The sequence below is a fragment of the Schistocerca serialis genome, chromosome 6 (assembly GCF_023864345.2).
Source record: "Schistocerca serialis cubense isolate TAMUIC-IGC-003099 chromosome 6, iqSchSeri2.2, whole genome shotgun sequence".
Lineage (NCBI taxonomy): Eukaryota > Metazoa > Arthropoda > Insecta > Orthoptera > Acrididae > Schistocerca > Schistocerca serialis.
This window is the reverse complement of record NC_064643.1, coordinates 687,975,199-687,992,028: the sequence shown is the minus strand read 5'-3', so window position 1 is coordinate 687,992,028 and position 16,830 is coordinate 687,975,199.

Sequence of the window (16,830 nt, the reverse complement as noted above, 5' to 3'; positions counted from 1 at the left end):
ACTCGACACTGTGTTAGGGCCTGACCTACAAAAGCTCACAGTAGATACAGACATCTTAATAGCAACATCTACTTGAAATGAACATCTAGAGCTTTCAGATAAGATGCTACAGATGTTTTCAGCAGCTAGTGTAACACCGAATCTCAAGGAATCTATACTTGTAAGAAAAATCATCAGATTTCTTGGTCACATACTTTCGCCCGCAGGGATTAAACCTGACCCTGAGAAACTGTTGGCGATAAAGAATTTTCCAGCACCTTGCTCGTAACGACAGCTAAAGTCATTCTTAGGTTTGTGTTCATTTTTCCGTCTGTTCATACCGAACTAATTACTCAATAGCCCTGCATTATTAGGTCTACTAAAGGACAGACAGTGGATCTGGACGCAACAGTGCCAAACTGATTTTGATAATACAAAACAGGCTCTGACAAATTCCAATATTTTAGGACATCCTGACATGAGCAAAGATTTTTGACAATGTTACAGCAATTCGTTTTGCTAGCCGCACACTATCAGAATGGGAATGCAGGTATTTCACTACAGATTTAGAGCCCCTTTCTATTGTGTGAGCATTTAAGAAATTTATTAATTATCTATTTGGCAGTCATGTACGAGTCTACGGTGACCACCAGGCATTAAGATTTCTACTCACATGTAGGCTATTACATAATCGCCTTCTTCGGTGGACTTAGTTTTTGCAGTCCTATGATTTTGAAATTATACGTGTTAATGGCAAAGACAACGTAATCGCCGATGTGCTGTCACGGTTACCCCAAGGTTTGCCTAAGTTTGAAGAGTTGATAGAACAAAACACAGAATTTAAAGTTTTGCTCATTAATGATATTAAATTTAGAAAATAGTTTCTGGATATGTGTAACAACATGGCGAAGTTGCAGGAAGAAGATGAACGGTGGAGGAAAGTCAGGTTTCAATTAAACAATAACCCACCTGCACCTCTACGACAGCATTACCAGCTGTATAATGATGTATTGTTCCATAGAAGAAACCCAAGCAGCGATATACGGTGCGTTTGTATACCCGAAGCGGGGGAGAAAAGTTTAATTTGGCCTACTCATTTCACATGGGGACACTACAGTGCCTGCAGGAGCTATAAGAAGTTGAATATGTACTGCAATTTTCCCAATATGCTTCGACGCGCACAACAAATTTTTGAAACATGTATTGTTTCTTAGAAGGCTGAGCCTGACAATCTGAATGGCGAGACAGAGCTACATCCCATTTTACCTGAAAAAAAAAGACCCCTGTAGCTAGTATGTATAGATGCTGTTGGATCTTTGCCCTCTGAACAAGGTAGTGTGAAATATATAATTGGTATATATGATGTATTTTCAAAATATGTGAATCTGCATGCCACAAGAACAACCGCTGCTAAGCCTAGTATTACACGTATGCTAAAGGACTACTTTCTATTGTTGGGAAACCTCAGGCGATCTTATAATGCTTGGGAACAATTTCTATAGGAGTTGCAGGTCAAACAAATTTTAATATCCGTATATAGCCCACAATCCAACCCAATAAAAAGAATTTTTGGTGAATTGAATAGATTTACGAGGACGTATGTAGCCAACGTCTAATTGGATTGAGTACTTAAACGTATTTGACACTGCCGGATTTTATATACTATAGGAAAGAAAACAAAGAATGAGTGAACCCCATCCCATCTGTTCCAAGACAACCTGCAGATTCAAATGGAAAGGTATGACAGGTATTGGTCTCCATTACAGCTCAACGACTTACGAAACACTTTAACCAACAGCTATATGGTGTTACCAGATTTGTGGTTGGAGAAAAGTGAAATCTTCTCTGTTAGCCAAAAACAACGCAAAGTGGCAAATAAGGTATACTGGTCCGTACATTATGTATATATTCCACGTGACGAATGTTATTTGTTTGCATATCCTCACAATGGCAAAATTTAAGGACTCTATGCACACAGAGACTTGAGGAAATTCTACCAAGTATAAGTATCACACTTCACATCTACCTATGCACATGAGTGAAATAAGTAACCTGTGGTAAAAATAAGGAATACGATTGGGGTAAAGTACGTATATTTTATGCAGCTACGTGAATCAGAACATTTCATTACCTCTGTTTACATTTGTCAGTGACTGTGGACGCAGTACGCAAGCAAACTAGGACACACACATCAGTTGATGACTAGCAATGTTAGCACATGATGTATTTGGAAGGTTTGACTGAATAGTTTATGATCACAGTGGTACTATTGTTTTAAGTTTATGTACGAAGGATTGTGGAGCGAACAATTAGCACAGACCTCGGAACAAAGTAGATATAAGCTTTTTTTTATGCCACTTCTGCATCAAGGTTGTAAAGTACAGGGAAAGTTAAAGAAAATATTCGACTCCCTGAGGTACTAAATAAGTATACGGTCACACAAGTACATGTCATGTTGCAGAGAGTCTTATCTTTTCTGACGTTTCCACGCCAGTAGGCATTATCTGTGAGTACAGTGAGCAAAACCGTATTATTATTATTATTATTTTTTTGTATGCTGCGGTGATGAAATAATTTATGGTTGCTAATGAAAGTTTAGCGTGGTATATACCGTGTTCATGACAATTTAGTATAAGTATAGTGCATCTAAAAATATAGCCTATAAATAAAAATTAGTGTGATCTTACTGAAACACAAATAATTTTTCAACTTTATACTCACATTAGAGTGAAAATACGCTATTGTGGTACGATTTGTAAATGTTAACTGAGGCAAACTTAACACCATCTCTTATAGTAAAAAAATATGTAAGAGGTAACTTACAAGAAACTGACCGGCAGAGAAATCAGGTAATGCCCAAACAAACATAATTCTTTACAGGTAGCATTCCTCGAGATGCTACGAGATTTCAATCAGCGATGAGAAGCAAATAAGTTACACTAATGTCACTTCCATTTACGATCGACGTTAAAAAATATTACCAATATCACTGAGAAGTACACTACTTGACATTCAGTAACACCAGAGATTTTTAATACTTTGTGTTTTCCTCAGAATGAAAGTACTAAAAATCTATGTTGACTTAAGATGAATACATACACAAATTTTCTCTTGCGTTTACACTATTATATCCAATCTGAGTTCAAGATTTTTGTGGAAGAAGTAAAGTAAGAAGTGGCTAAGGTCACATTCAATTAAAAAAAAAAAAAATTGTGCACATACCAGTGATACAACGGCGAACACGAGAACATGAAAACATGTACAAACACAGGCTTAGGAAGCAGTATTGCGTACAGAAGACAAGCTTCGTTATCAATCTGTTGTTCGTATTTCCTAGTATTTTAATTTTATATCTATGTGTGAGTTTAAGTATAGTCATTTGTTTATTTATGTGTATTTATTTCATTCTACTTGTTTTTGATGTGTATACTATGTATTGTTACAATACTGGGTGACATGACATGAAGATGAAATTCTGCCCCTCCCCCGCAGTAGCTCGCAGTTAGTTAAGGCGCAGATTTTGTCTCATTTGGAGACAGTGTCTATAAGCACATTTGGTGCATTAATTTTTTAGTGTAGTCATATCGATGTATAAATGCATCTGTAGCATGATAGTAAGTTAGGAAAGTGCTGTTGTTCCCGAAAATGTTTTCTCTTATGCCCTGTGAGATGTAAGATAGTATCGCCATCGCAGACTATAGTACCAGAGGTACGTATTTTTTTGGGAACACATTCAACTACCAACTTGTATAATACAATATTTTGAGCAGTATGTAGACAGATAAGGTTTTGAAAGAGGATACAGGAGCCAATAACGAACGTGGGTACGAACTACTAAAACCTAGAAAATCTAGCCAGTGGTCTCATGAACTATTTTTTTTTTTTGAATGGTAAAGTGAACAAAACAGTATCATTACCCAATGGCAGTGAGTTATTCAGTGACAGTGAGTAATTCAGTGACATGTGAGCTATACGCATGCAGCCAAGTGATAACAAGTTCATTACTAAGAGCCTTCTTCTTCGAAATAAATGAGACTTGGTGAATCGAGGAAGCCTACGTGTACTACGGTACAGGTGTTTGTGCGCTAGGACACTGCCGCTGGCAAGCTAGATAATTAAGTGCAGTACTTACCTTCGTGCAGTGAAAGTAGTTGGTGCTCTGTGATCCCTTCTCACAGCCAAAGTGTACGACGAGTTGAAGAAGGCGCAGTAGTTACGTAAATGCTGTGAACGCTGAACTAAACACTTAATACAGCTGCATTTACTGTCGCACACAGCATCGCCACACGGTGGAGGGTGCACGGCTACTGGACTCCAAACGGTGCGTAGCCTGCTGCCAGACTAATTGTTGTGTACGTGGTTACTTGTAACTGACGCTTTATTGTCTAACGGCATGATGCAGGAGGACAGTTTGAATGGAAAGCAAAATCTATCTTCAAATGGACACGAACCATGGTGCAAAGAGATGTAGAGACACGATTTCCTGACCCACTAAATGAAGTCTTATCACTACAACTCGTGATTTACGTCCCACGTCAAAAAATTAAAAGCGACACTCATGTTCAATGAACAGCACCTATGTTTAAGTATATGTTAGTGTTAAGTTGACTAAGTACTAATCTCTGTGAACTTTTTTGTTACATGTTTATCTTGCCCATGACGAGACAATTATAAAATCCAGAAAGGAGATTTACTGGAACGTTATGAAATAGATCCTGGTATAAAAGAGGTAGGCAATGGAGAGCATAAGCAGCTATAAGGAAGAATTTATCACACTTACCATTCCAGATATCCTTGCTACCCCTACAGTCTGGATCGGAACAACAAAATGTACGACGTTCTTGTGAAATTGTCTTTTTATTTTCAGGAAAAATGTAATTGTAGAATCATAGAAAGGAGTTTTCAAATATAATTTTGTTGTCAACATGCTACCGAAAATGTTATTTGTAGGCATGAACAATGACGCTTTAGACCAGTCATAAAGAACTGAACAAAGGACTTGTATAAAATGTAATGTAATATTAATGTATTAGATGCAAAGGATGATGCAGTAAATTTAGTGTGTAGTACGTTAGTAAATGTATATTTTATGTACCCTAGTGTATATGTTTTGTTTTCATTGTTAAGTGCGAGGGCCCACACCAGAGCTATGTAAGCAAAATGGCGACGAGAAATCTATTAAAAGACACACGAAATGAAGTGAAATTCAAGTTCGTGTGTGAAGGAGTGAAGTGTTTAAAGTGGTTGGGCTTATTGCCTGGAATTCGACATTTCTTCAGGCAATTCGCCCATGGGACAATATGAAGGAACTTAATAATTTTTTTCTATTGTTAAATGTATAGATTAATATTCGACTCTAATACCAAAGATTCAGTTGAAAAATACTTAACACTGATGGACAAAAGAAGTTTTACCCTGTTCGTTCATTAGTTTTAGTAATCGTTACCTTTAGTAGTTGCCATGTTCTGGTGATAAGATGTGCTCGGTAGTTACTAGTGAAATTTTGCTAAACAATGAAAGCAACTTCCGAAACAGAGGGACTTCCCCACTTACCATACCATGGATCCCAGCTCCTGCAACTCTGGAAGATAATTATTATTTTAATTTTGTATGGAGAATTAAATGGAGGTGACGATCTTCATGATGGTACTAGTCAAAAAAATGGTACATGTAAGGCATCCCGATTTTATGGACCTTACATGAGCTTGATCCATAATGACAGTACAATATAGTATGAGGTCATCAGAAAATAATAATTATATCAAGAAAAGGCAATTTAAGTTAATCTCCTGTACCGAAAACTAACAAGACAATATTACAATGTCTATCAATATATAGACTGGCATGAACAAGCAAGTTAAAGTGAAATGCATTTTGGAGACGAACTAAGCATGTGGTTAATCACATCGTAAAACTCCCATTTAGCAGGGAACAGTGAGCTTCAGTGCAGAAAAGGATAAGGCAAAAACAGTACATTATTTCTTTTAACGTAAATAAGGCCGGGACAGAGGGTAAGTGGCTGCACATCAATAACAGGGCTAGGCTGCGACCCAGCAAGAAAAATAAAAATGTTTATTCACCTGTAGTGAGATGGTAATTGGCCGAAGTCATACTTGAAGTAGCAGGTGCAACACAGTGGGGAGATACCCATTACATAAAAGCACTTCGAGATCTAAAACTTTCTATCTCTCTCTTGTCTCGCAGTGGACTGCACAAGTGTGAGGAAATAGGCCACAGTGTTGAGAGCTTTCCTTTCTGCGAAGTGAGGACGATATGCTTCATGTATTGTGGCGACAGATAGCTAAGCGGTAGTTAATTATTCCTGTGGAAATTTTTTGCGAGCAACGAGATTATGCATGTCGCTCCAACCCATAGCGAGTGTGCAACAGCCATTATTTCGACTAGGGAAAGATTAATGTTCTATGGAACACAACAAAGTTGCGATTGAGTGAATTCAGTCAACGCCAGAGTAGGGAATTAGTGTTTCAGATCCAGCACAGAGACAACGCCGTTGCAGATGCCACTTGGTAAAGTACCATCATGCATTAGGTGACAGTAAATGTTAAGTCTAGATTTTATTTGCTATACATGCATACGCTTTGACCATTGAATATCAAAAGTTAGGATACTAACCTAACCTCACATTGAGTACATGAGACTTTTCATTGGTTCTAAAGGTAAATTTACTCTCAACCAACTCGGTGTATTGACCACACATGACAACGCAGGCTTAAATGACCTGATGACGATTTTTTAATAATCATTCTTTCCTGATATAAAACATTTTCATGTGTAGAGATAAGTATTTTAATAATCATCACTTCAACATCTTCAGGAATTAAATATTTTGTTTTGAGTGTCAAAAGTAATTGAACATGATTTTTCTTCATGAATTGACCCCTGAAAGCAACAGTTGATAAATTATATTTAGAATAAGAAAGAGAATAGCTGTGTTGTCTTTCTAGACTAGACCCCAAACTTTCACTTTTACTAAATCATTTATTCTAGTTGTATGACAGGAGCATTTCTAATGTTTTTTGTTACGATCCACACCTGATATTAACTGCCTTACAGGGCCAGGGTCATATTTATTTAGAAAATCTGTTTGATGCCCTGGGCTTGAGAAGGCAGTTCAGATGTTTTGTCCATTTGTGCGTTAAGTGGTAAGCTAAGTTTGCACACATTTACTGTGCAGATACAAAGGTAGGACATATGACAGTGTGTTCATCTCTTCCCCTTCGTGGCCCCCAGTGCCAATTTCAATACACAGGTCATATTTGCTGTGGCATTTAGAACCTGCAATCTTTCTTTTCATTTAATTACAAAGTCCGATTATTTTATTTCTTAGACGAGTAAATGCTTTTTAACCACAGTTAATTTTACAGATGCCACTAGGAATGATAGTACCTAGAACATACATGCCTCTATCGTGATTGTACGTTCGCGTACAACTGAGTGTGTACCGACGTAACTATAGTTATGACCCATTACCTTTACAGTATTAATTCTTAGTTTGAAGCACTGACTCACGAATGTAAGTGCCCTCTTATTTTGTGTAGTCAGCTGGTGATATTCCTTAATAACGTTACTTTTAATATTAAGTAGCTTAGTTTCCACAACTAACGTTCACCTGTATCGCAGCAGCACTTGAAGTGAAATATTTATTACGTGACAGTCATACTAACTCTCATTTCAAAATTGCGCCAACTGCTGACTAAGATTCTAACAATCTAACAGGGCGGCTGCAGGAAGAAAAGAATTTTATCGCCAATCTCGACTAAAAGTAGGATTCAGCTGCTAAAAATGTCCTAAAGCATCAAGAAATTATTAACTTGGTAATGGATGTAAGTGTGTGTGTGTGTGTGTGTGTGTGTGTGTGTGTGTCGGGGTGGGGGAGAATTGAGGGGGTGAAAAATGTAGAGAGAGGCCAATATGCTATAAGTAGGTTCTAACGGATTTAGGTTTCACTAGTTACGTTGGAAAGGGGTGGTGGGGGGGGGGGGGGTTACACCGCTTGCAAGGGACGAACAATATCATCGTGAACTGTATAAAACCATTCACCGAACTGAAGTCCCCAACAAGAATATAAATATACACAGTGGAATCCTTTGCTTTGAGATATACCAGTTCAGCGTTTCGACCCTGAGGACCTTTCATTGTCGACCTATCACCATGTCTTCCTCCGATAAACGGGTTATTTCGATGCGGCATGGATAACACAGAGTCAGCAGAAAGCTTCTCCAGTCGCTGTCAGATTCACAGACTTGGAACCACTTTTCCTCAGTAAGGTAACTGTACAATTGGCATATTGAGGCTGACAGCACCTCGTTTCAACCTTCCACCACAGTAAAATTCCTGGCAGTAATGTGAATTGAATCCGGTATTTTGCACGAGACACTCGTAGAACAGTTACATATAAAGGGAGACTAAAGATTTTACAAAGTAGTAAAGCAGAAAATCCATAAAAAATTTCAAAATTTCCAATGATTGCTTCTAGGCTCAAACTCGCTTGTGGGATAATGGACAGTTGTAGCACTTCGAACACCCTAGGACGATGTCGAATGATTTTTCACGCTTCCATGATACAGTGATGAAGTCTCTCTGCATTAGGAGATTTCTAGTACAAACCAGTTATTGTAGTAGGTCCTCCAAATACGAATGTAAAGGACTTGAACGAGCAGGGAGCCATGTTTCTCTGTTCTTTGTACGTATGTCGCGATAATTATCAAATGTAATGCACTCAGAACAATGTAACTGAAATGTAACTTTTTTGTATTTGCAGGGACACTCGTAGAGCAAAGCTGAAAGAATATTTTGAATGGTATCCTTGTAGATAGCACTGTTAGCAACTGCAGGGATTAAATAAGATCTACTAGAATGGTATCCAGAAGTTCAGCCCATACATTAATCTTCTTACACAACTGTTGGTGGCTAGCTTGAAATTCGTCGTGTAAATTTCCATTCGCCCACAAATGCCGTGACATTTTGTGTATGTCTTGAAGCAAAGAGGGGATTTTCTAAACTTTCTTTCTTTCAATGTCTGACGCTAGAATTTTGTGAAAAGTATTTCCCTTTATGAGCGAGAACAAATATTTCTGGTTTCCGGACTGATGGGTAAATTAAATTTTAATTTTGAGGGGAGAATACACCATATTGCGACCCTCTACAAAATCTGCACTAGATTTTATCACCGTTGTCAATAACGTCATCCGCCATTTGAAATCCATTGCTGTATAACGGCATCCTCTGTATTTTTACAGGCACCAACGATCACTTCTGCATGGTTTTTAATTTCATGCACACGCTCGGCGCGGTGGCTGGTGGCAGAGACCTTAAAAGCACTTGGGATTTTACGATCTCTCCCGTCAGCCACTGCGCCGAGTGTTAATTTGATCTGAGCGAACAGAGGTCAGGCTCTTAATGGACGAAGTTATTGAACTTTTTCTGCTCCATATTTCAGTCCTCCTGCTGCTAGAGGTATGTCAGATTCCAGTAGAGCGTGACTAACTTAACAGTTGTCGCGAATCGCCTTGCCGTTGCTCGTAAACTAATAGTTAGCGTATACGGTATGTATCGTAATTAAAGGCTAGCACGAAGATCAGCTGGTACAAAATCGTAACAAACGGTAAACGTACTTGCCGTTTACCTAGCGAAAATACGAAGGTGTATGAGTCTACGTGTGCATCCCTTACGAGAAGAGATAAAACCAGCTTAAAAAGATGTAGAGGTTTGCTTATTCTGTGAAATTATTATTCCAGAAATTGCACTTAATAAATGACTTTCTACTATGTTAGCCAAAGTGTGAGATGTCTTGATACCGTCACATGTTTCCGTGTAACTTCGCGAAATAGCTATAATTTTACATCCGTGTTGTAAACTTTAGTTTCCTGTAAATGTTCCCAAGTAAGACTGTAAAACACGTATTTTAGTGCAGTAAACAAAAGTACTCAATTTCATTACCTTTTATTCCTCTCCGTATCATGAGTTGTGGTTATCGGTCATATCCACAGCGCTATACCATGTGAACTTCAGTAGGAAATGTTGAGCAGCAAACACAAAATTCGTGATTCACTTTCTGTGACCTGTTCCCATTACACTTTGAGTCCCAATCTATGATAACAGATGATCTTCGCTTTAATTATTCGATTAAGAGTAAACTACAAAACAAAGAATGCAAGTTGAAATCAGATTTCACTCATGACGCTTTCATACCCACTGCAAAGCCATTCGCTCGTAATGCGTACGTTTGTGCAATTAGGTGACTCAATTTATTACTCAACGTAGAATGTCATTCGGACCATAGCTATGTGTCGTCTGCAACTTGTCCATATTAGGGTGAACCATTTTCATTACACAAAGCGCTTATTTTGGTTTGTTGAGGCGGAGGATATGTGATGATATTACTTTGGACATTATTGTTTGTATAAAATATTAAAGATCGGAGTATAAGGCGAACGGTTCAACCGAGTTGATACTGCCATCCACTATACGTCTTGTCGCTACTAGTGCTATCGTCGCACCGTGGAAGACTGGTGCGCTTCCTCTACAGCACCAGAAACATAATACAGTTAAGCATGACGCGGTATTCGCTACTACGATCCGACCGAACTGCAACACGACGTTCACACACGTTCATCGGCTGAACTAGCCTCAGGTGCCGACTGCTATTGGTACAGGCGGCTGCAAGCCAGCTACGAGAACAACAGTTAGGTCAGTTCCGTGTAGCAAGCCAGTGCAACTAAAACACCAAAAACAAAGTCGCATACTATCGGCGGGAACTCGGGCCTCGTTGCTCTCGCCGTCTGCCGGCGCTCCGTTCGACGACTGGAGGGGAAGTTAACGTGGGACTACTTTCTTCGGAGAGCCTCAAGCTGGAATACAGTCTGTGCTGTATACCTCCAATCAGCTGTACTTGCATCGTTGCACGGTCACCGACAAGCCAGCGACCGTCGGATGTTAACGGTGTGCAGTTACGCTGACTGCCCCGGGGTTCAACGTTCGGAGTGGCTCCCGCCCATTGACGACCAACCCCGATCCTGGACAGACAGTATCTTTGCCCACACCAATTATCTCACGTAGACCTCGAGGTACACCTCAATTTCCTGGGGCTTCATTACGAAACCTCGCACGGCGCCCCGTGATAGTGTTCTGGGTGCGTCAGCCGACAGCATCTTATCGAGAAAATTGTGTGCATGCAGCCAAAACAAGTGTGTTCCTTTGTGGTAACAACTGAAGGCAGAATAGTAGGTCATGTCAGAGAAAGTGAATGCTAGAGCCGCGGCAGTCATGTCAATGGACGACGTAACATGGGATGCTCATTTACCGTTGGTTATGGCTGGAATACTCTCTTTCAAATTCTGAAGGTGGCAGGGGTCAAGTACAGGGAGCGAAAGGCTATTTACAAGTTGTAATGAGATCAGATGGCTGTTATAAGACTAGAAGGGCATGAAAGGGAAGCAGTGGTTGGGAAGGGAGTGAGACAGAGTTGTAGCCTACCCTCGACGTTATTCAATCTGTGTATTGAGTAATCAGTAGAAGAAAAGAAAGAAAAATTTTGAGCAGAAATTAAAACCCATTGAAGAAACAAAAACTTTGGGGTTTTCAGCTGACATTGTAATTCTGTCGCCGGCCGCGGTGGTCTCGCGGTTCTAGGCGCTCAGTCAGGAATCGCGCGACTGCTACGGTCGCAGGTTCGAATCCCGCCTGGGGCATGGATGTGTGTGACGTCCTTAGGTTGGTTAGGTTTAATTAGTTCTAAGTTCTAGGGGACTGATGACCACAGATGTTAAGTCCCACAGTGCTCAGAGCCATTTGAACCATTTTGTAATTCTGTCAGAGACAGCAAAGGACCTGGAAGATCAGTTGAACGGAATGGACAGTGTCTTGGAAAGAGAATATAAGATGAACGTCAAAAAAAGCAAAACGATAGTAATGGAATGTAGTCGAATCAAATAAGATGATACTGAGGGAATTAGATTATGAAATGAGACACTTGAGGTAGTAGATGAGGTTTGCTATTTGGGGTGCAAAATAACTGATGATGGTCGAAGTAGAGACGATATAAAATGTAGACTGGCAATGGGAAGGAAAGTGTTTCTGAAGCAGAGAAGTTTGTTACCGTCGAGTACAGATTTAAGTGTCAGGAAGCCTTTTCTGAAAGTATTTCTGTGGAGTGTAGCCATGTATGGAAGTGAAACATGGACGATAAATAATTTAGACAAGAAGAGAATAGAAGCTTTCGAAACGTGGTGCTACAGAAGAATGCTTATTAGATGGGCAGATCACGTAACTTATGTGGATGTACCGAATAGAATTGGAAAGAAGAGGAATTGTGGCACAACTTGACTGTAAGAAGGGATCGGTTGGTAGAAAATGTGATGAGGCATCAAAATGATGGGCAGCGGGTTAATAATATTAATATTAATAATCATTCAAGAGTAATAATAAGTAGTAGGAAATATTACTATACTATTCGCCGTCTTTTACAGTAGCTTGGAAAATATTTCTATAGTCAGCCAGAAAGCGATGGTGAACTTACTGACCATAGTTTCCAGTCTGCAAGTCCACATCCTTGTCCAGCCCACTGAAAGAAATGCTTCTGTTCTCTATTTACTCAGCAGGATCAGGAGTATGATTATAAAAGAAGATTTTGAGTTCTAATCAAAACAATTGCTCGCCACAAACATAAGTATCACCACTTTCCAAACGGATTTGTTTACATTACGGGCGGCACACTAACAGTTACTTCTGCGAAATGTAAGCGATCCAGGAGGTGTACAGTCCTCAATATTTCATTTTCCATTTGTACCGGAAATGTACAGGGCTATTACAAATGATTGAAGCGATTTCATAAATTCACTGTAGCTCCATTCATTGACATATGGTCACGACACACTACAGATGCGTAGAAAAACTCATAAAGTTTTGTTCGGCTGAAGCCGCACTTCAGGTTTCTGCCGCCAGAGCGCTCGAGAGCGCAGTGAGACAAAATGGCGACAGGAGCCTAGAAAGCGTATGTCGTGCTTGAAATGCACTCAAATCAGTCAGTCATAACAGTGCAACGACACTTCGGGACGAAGTTCAACAAAGATCCACCAACGGCTAACTCCATTCGGCGATGGTATGCGCAGTTTAAAGCTTCTGGATGCCTCTGTAAGGGGAAATCAACGGGTCGGCCTGCAGTGAGCGAAGAAACGGTTGAATGCGTGCGGGCAAGTTTCAAGCATAGTGATGTGAAAGATTCAGTGTTTAAGCCTCCTCTACCAAGAAACGTGCCAGAACTGCGAGCTCGCATCAACAATGCTTTCGAACTCATTGATGGGGATATGCTGCGCCGAGTGTGGGAGGAACTTGATTATCGGCTTGATGTCTGCCGAATCACTAAAGGGGCACATATCGAACATTTGTGAATGCTTAAAAAAACTTTTTGAGTTTTTGTATGCGTGTGCAAAGCATTGTGAAAATATCTCAAATAATAAAGTTATTGTAGAGCTGTGAAATTGGTTCAATCATTTGTAATAAGCCTGTACATTCAGTAACAGCCTGTCTCTTACGTCACCCGAGACATCGTGTACTCCGGCATTTGACTGAAGTGGATCGTATGGTGGCTGGGTGCGAAGTGACGAATAGTCTTGCCTCTCGGGCTGTATTTATATACTGGCGCAGCGGATGGCCAGGGAAACACCTGCTATCGTCCGCTCGATGCCCATGGTAGCAGCCACTAAACGGCCGCTTTCTCTTACACATATATTTTATAACAGTGTCATGAACCAATTTAGAACCTTCGAAATTTTTGTATGAATGTAGTTACGTTGGTTAAGACCGCTGAAAAAGTTTTAGCTTGTCTACATGTAAACTTTTCCATCTAGAATGTTTAGAACGGAACTGCGGTAGAACCTGAACTATGAACTACAACTTTAAGTGACTTTGTATTTGTTATTATTTACATACAGGCCTTAAAATTTTTTATAGCTCTATTATTTGATGGGTTTCATTACATGCTGCAATTAGGCTTTCTAGTAGTAATGTAACAGATACTTAATCAACTAAAAACAAGGACGTTTTTGTTCCAAATTTAGTTTTCAGCAAATTACTCGAAAACTATTAGAGGTAGCTCTATGGGGTTAACAGTTGTTACTTTTATGTTGAACTGAAGCTTCATACAAATTTCCATATTTCTAAGTCTAATACTGAGCGGCTTCAATTTTTCCTGAAAACGTGGTTTCTGACCATAATATCGAGACAAAGATGTGTACAAGATAAATGAACTTGAGCTACAGCAATGTTGTCCGACCGTAGCTGAACATTCTGGATGCTTCAATACTGTCTGTGCTCAAGACAAGAAGACATTTTTTCCCATCACGTGTGCAATCACACCAGGTGAAACTCATTCAAGGAGAGACGACACTGGCAATACCTGCATCAACCCAAACTGCGGCGGCTGCTGATAGAAGAGATGTTCCTGGTGCAGCAACAACTGCAATGGGACGCTTCCCGACTGGTCATCTGTTCAAATCGACGCCGAATCTACATGGAATACCTGTAAAAGGGTATGATAAACATGATAATAATCATGATAACATCGACACCGCTCTGCAGTTGCTGTAGAAACTCACACAGCTTTGCCATCTGCAGAGACTTCCCTGTTTCCGCGTGATGTGGAGTGTGGTGACCAAGATAATACTGATGAGTATAGGAATAGCAAAGCAGTGAAGTGCAGTGAAAATCAGATCCTTCTATCAAATACAAAAATTATTTCTAGCATTTCGACCGGTACCAAATGTGACTTTCAATTGCACACAGACAAAATTTATGATAATTCAGAAATTGACATTGAGTTAAGTCTTTTGGAGGATCCCGGTGTACTGCAGGTTGCTCTTTGACATATTATCAGAGTCGGGCACCATAAAGTAAAATGCACGGGTTCCCAAAATTAAAGCCACAAACCGAAATGTTAGAAGTTTGAGTTTATTCTGCCACAAAACGGTATAATCAGGTGATAGTAAAGTTGAAACAATACAAAGGTACCAGAACATAAACAACTGCAGCGTGCACAACGGTAGACAAAAATTTTCTTCGGTTTTTCCAACCTAGCAGATCTACACACATTTTCCGACAACTGGTTAATGCGCTCAGTAGTGGGTGTGACAACTTCTGGCGGCATTACAGGCCTGGCTGTGAGTGATGTCTTCAATCTCATGTTGAGGCAATAACGCCCATTATTTCTGCAGCGATGGTCGCAAGTCTTGGAGAGTGGTTGGCGGATGCTGACGTGATGCAACCCGTGTCCTTAGTGCATACCTGACGTGCTATACGGGATTAAAATCGGGAGAGCGAGCAGTTCACGCTATTGATGTAATATTTTCCGTTTCCAGGAAAACATCAGTCACGCGTGCTCTATGAGGTCGAGCATTATCGTCTAGCAGTACGAAGTCTGGGCCCACAGCACCTCGCAACAACCGCACATTAGGTCCTAAGATCTCATCACGATACCTGACAGCAGTTAAACCTTGCCGATTTGGCCGTACAGTTTCATGAAGAGGTTTTCGAGTGGTCAACATAATCCCTGCCCACAGCATTATGGATCCTCCTCGATATCGGTCTCTTTCCACAATGTCTGGGTCCCGAAATCGTGTTCCAAGTTCCCTCGAGATGCGAATCCGTCGAGAATCAGTGTCCAGTCCAAAGCGGGACTCATACAGGGTGTTTCAAAAATGACCGGTATATTTGAAACGGCAATAAAAACTAAACGAGCAGCGATAGAAATACACCGTTTGTTGCAATATGCTTGGGACAACAGTACATTTTCAGGCGGACAAACTTTCGAAATTACAGTAGTTACAATTTTCAACAACAGATGGCGCTGCAAGTGATGTGAAAGATATAGAAGACAGCGCAGTCTGTGGGTGCGCCATTCTGTATGTCGTCTTTCTGCTGTAAGCGTGTGCTGTTCACAACGTGCAAGTGTGTTGTAGACAACATGGTTTATTCCTTAGAACAGAGGATTTTTCTGGTGTTGGAATTCCACCGCCTAGAACACAGTGTTGTTGCAACAATACGAAGTTTTCAACGGAGGTTTAATGTAACCAAAGGACCGAAAAGCGATACAATAAAGGATCTGTTTGAAAAATTTCAACGGGCTGGGAACGTGACGGATGAACGTGCTGGAAAGGTAGGGCGACCACGTACAGCAACCACAGAGGGCAACGAGCAGCTAGTGCAGCAGGTGATCCAACAGCGGCCTCGGGTTTCCGTTCGCCGTGTTGCAGCTGCGGTCCAAATGACGCCAACGTCCACGTATCGTGTCATGCGCCAGAGTTTACACCTCTATCCGTACAAAATTCAAACGCAGCAACCCCTCAGCGCCGCTACCATTGCTGCACGAGAGACATTCGCTAACGATATAGTGCACAGGATTGATGACGGCGATATGCATGTGGGCAGCATTTGGTTTACTGACGAAGCTTATTTTTACCTGGACGGCTTCGTCAATAAACAGAACTGGCGCATGTGGGGAACCGAAAAGCCCCATGTTGCAGTCCCATCGTCCCTGCATCCTCAAAAAGTACTGGTCTGGGCCGCCATTTCTTCCAAAGGAATCATTGGCCCATTTTTCAGATCCGAAACGATTACTGCATCACGCTATCTGGACATTCTTCGTGAATTTGTGGCAGTACAAACTGTCTTAGACGACACTGCGAACACCTCGTGGTTTATGCAAGATGGTGCCCGGCCACATCGCACGGCCGACGTCTTTAATTTCCTGAATGAATATTTCGATGATCGTGTGATTGCTTTGAGCTATCCGAAACATACAGGAGGTGGCGTGGATTGGCCTCCCTATTCGCCAGA